The sequence below is a fragment of the Microtus ochrogaster genome, chromosome 7 (assembly GCF_000317375.1).
Source record: "Microtus ochrogaster isolate Prairie Vole_2 chromosome 7, MicOch1.0, whole genome shotgun sequence".
NCBI classification, from domain to species: Eukaryota; Metazoa; Chordata; class Mammalia; order Rodentia; family Cricetidae; genus Microtus; species Microtus ochrogaster.
The window spans coordinates 43,283,503-43,287,002 of NC_022014.1; the positions used below are offsets into that span (position 1 = coordinate 43,283,503).

General features: G+C 49.7%; 1 protein-coding gene across 1 annotated transcript in view; it reads left to right on the forward strand.

Annotated features, from left to right (window-relative positions):
- The window catches only part of Atox1 (antioxidant 1 copper chaperone), a 13,882-nt gene extending 11,935 nt beyond the window's left edge, over positions 1 to 1,947 (forward strand). Inside the window, exon 4 of the mRNA XM_005350043.2 lies at positions 1,805 to 1,947. The gene's annotated coding sequence lies outside the window, so the exon portion shown is untranslated. The remainder of the gene's footprint in view (positions 1 to 1,804) is intronic.
- The last annotated feature ends 1,553 nt before the right edge of the window (positions 1,948 to 3,500 follow it).

The following is a 3,500-nucleotide window of genomic DNA, read 5'->3' on the forward strand; positions in this document are numbered from 1 at the left end:
CACACACACACACACACACACACACACACACACACACACAAAGCTTAAACAAACAGATAAATAAATAAGAGCCGTTGTTCCCCATATCTCTTCTGGCCCTGGATTTGCTCCATGGCCAGGAACAAGCCAGTGTGAACAGCAAGGAGTCTGGGGTTCCAATGCCAGCTCTGTTCTCATTCCAGACTGTGACTGGGCCATTTTTCACTTGCCTGAGATTTGAACCCCTCCGCTCTGTCCCACTGCCTTTTTGGGTCTCTGCAGTCTCTTTAAGGTTCGTCCCCTCTGGGATGACGACACCAGCAGTCTCTGCCATGCTTGGGAACTGTACATCCCTGGGTTTTGTGGGTCAGGTGAGAGTGGGCCACTGACCTCCATCTCTTTCACACACCCCTGTTGTGCTTTGGGCATCCATGTACAATTTTTCGGTTTGGATTTAGTTTGTTTTATTTTTTTTTAGAAATCATTTTTAAAACAGGGCCTCCTTGTATAGCCCAAGTCATCTGGAGTTCACAGCCAACCTTCTGCCCTAGCCCCTCTGATGTTGTGATTACTGGTGTGAGCCCCCATGCCCAGCTCCTCCATGTAAGATTGTATTTGAGGGCCAGGAAGATGGCTCGGTAGGTTCAGGTGTGTGCAAGCCTGGAGACCGGAGTCTGAGCCCCAGAACCCACATCAAGGTGGAAGGAGACAGCAGCTCATCTCTAGACCTCCACAAACATATGATGACACCCACACCATAACTAATAAAAATGTTCTGTTTAGTTTTGAAAAAAATATGTTTGATAAGTATGAGCTCTGTGGGGAAGGACTGGAGGGAAGAGAGGCCCGTGCTGGCCCGCAGTTTGGTCTCGATACAGAGACTCTTGTAAATGCAGTAGCCCCTGCTGACAGCAAGCATTGTTCCCTGTGGCTTTTGCTATGAAGGTGAAAATGAAGTTGACGTGATGTAGTTAGCTGTGGTCATGAGCGCCACTCATCGGCGCTTTATGCATTCACCGTGTGCACAGCCACACCGGTACCCTACTTGAGAGCATTTTATTCTCTGAGAAAAACACCTCACGTCCACCACCCTCACTACTTCCTCTTCCAATGCCAGTCTGCTTCTTGCCACTCTGGGCTATCGGGCTGTCTTTTGTTTGTCTTTCAAGACAGGGTTTCTCTGTGTAACAGTCCTGGCTATCCTGGAACTTGCTTTGTAGACCAGGCTGACCTTGAACTGCCTGAGATCTACTTCTCTGACTCCCAAGTACTGGGACTAAAGGCTTGTGCCACCACCGCCCAACACACAAAGGGAATCAATCATATGGTGTGTTTATTTGCTTGCCTGCTCATTTGAAATAGGGTAACCTTGGCTAGCCCTGAACTCAAGATTTAGTGAAAATGATACTGAATTTCTGATCGTCCTGTCCTCTCCTCCCCAGGCTGGAATTACAGGATAATGCATCACCAGCATTGTGCCTATTTTTGTTGTTTGTTGTGCTGTTGGTGGTGTTTTAAGGTTTCGTGTCACCCAGGCTGGCCTTGAACTCCTTGCTTTTACCTTCAGTGTTGGTATTACAGAAGTCTGCCACTGAACCTCTCTGACTTTTTCGGGTAGGAAGTGTCAAACTTGTAAGCACTGTATAGAAGGAGTCCGCTCCTGCAGCTCACCCAGACTCAGCACACCTGGTTACTTTGTAGCAAAGTTTCACCTGCACAGCTGTCATTGTGGGAAGTACAGAGAGGAATCCAGAGACTGAGGTGCAATGTCTCCTATGTGCAGTAGGTGGCGCCATTGATCCGTCTACTTTTCCCTCTCTTCTAGGCTCTTGATCCGGTTTCCAAGCAGGTTTGGAACACCAACTGCTCAGTCCAGCTCAGCCATGGAGTTCCTGCCCAGACAGGCCCTCCCCGGCCGGCTTCCTGCCAGCTTCCTTGCAATAAAGTCAAGCTGCATTTGTTGAAGAAGCGTCTGTTGTGTGTTTTGGTACTGCTTGCTCACCTATAAGCTGCTGTCGTGTTTGCCTATGTTTCTAGAACCTCCCCCTGGAGGTCAGGTGTCCATCACATGTCCATTCTCTGGTGTGTGATCTTGAGCAGCCCACTGCCCTCTCTGGGCCTCTCTGTAATGGGAATATCATTGGGCCAGATCCGTAATTTCTTCTCACTATATAGACTCCATATTTGAAAGCCCGTCCAGTGAGAAGTGCCACTCTGGAGTGGTCGGAGGGGAAGCCACTGGAGAAAGGTTGCCCCAGTAGGTTTTGGCTCCTGCACCTCCTGGCTGGTCTGTTTAACCTCTCAGTGCTCAAGGCCTGGGGGAGAACAGCGCCTTTGGCAAATGATCGTGATGATGCAGTGATAACGAAGCAATGAATGTGAACAGTTTGGAGCAGGGATCTTCCAGCAAGCACCCACTGCTTACTAGCTTTTACGTATTTCATGGATCATGGAGAGAGGCACGGCAAACTGGTCCCCTTTACAGAGCTGCTCGACAAAGCAAGGCAGTGTTGGTTTGTGTAGCTTTAAGGGGGAAAAAGTAGCCGGGCGATGGTGGCGCACACCTTTAATCCCAGCACTCGGGAGGCAGAGGCAGACGGATCTCTGTGAGTTCGAGACCAGCCTGGTCGACAGAGCTAGTTCCAGGACAGGCTCCAAAGCCACAGAGAAACCCTGTCTCGAAAAACCAAAAAAAAAAGGGGGGGGGGGAGTGTTTGAGGTGTTACATTGCTGCGAAGCAGGGATCCAGAGAGATGCTAAGATGGACCCCAAGACCATGCAGGACACTGGATGTCCTTGAGCACATGCAAGACAGATTTCAGACCATGGGGAGAATTGATCTGGACAAAGTCATTGCCTCATGACCCAGGCCTGGGTGGGGAAGCTGGAAAGAGGAAGCCACACCTCACAACATTAACCAGAATCCCATTTTTCGAAGCCAGAAGAAAATCAAATGGCCTTCTACGCATGAGCAGGGTTACTACATGTTTGTTCACTTGTTTTTGTGAGGTCAGGCATTACTGTTAGCCCTGGCTGTCCTGGAACTCGGAGAACCTCCTGCCTCTGCCTCCCAAGTGATTGGATTACTGGCCTGCGCCACCATGCCCAACCTTGAGATTTAGTTTATTATTTGAGCATGCATGTATCTTTGAGTGTAAGCCATGTGTGTGCAGATACCTGAAGACTCCAGAAGAGACAGATCTTTTGAGTTACAGGCAGTCAGAGATCCCTAAGGTGGGTAAAGGGAACTGAGTATGAATCCTCTGGCATTTACTGGCTGTCAATGCTGCGCTGCTTAACCTGGATGGATTAGCTCTGCCCTTGGCCAGCCATGACCTTGGGCTAGTTAGATAATCTCTCCCAAGCCGGGCGACGGTGGCGCAGGCCTTTAATCCCAGCACTCGGGAGGCAGAGGCAGGCGGATCTCTCTGAGTTCGAGACCAGCCTGGTCTACAGAGCTAGTTCCAGGACAGGCTCCAAAGCCGCAGAGAAACCCTGTCTCGAAAAAACAAAAAAAAAAT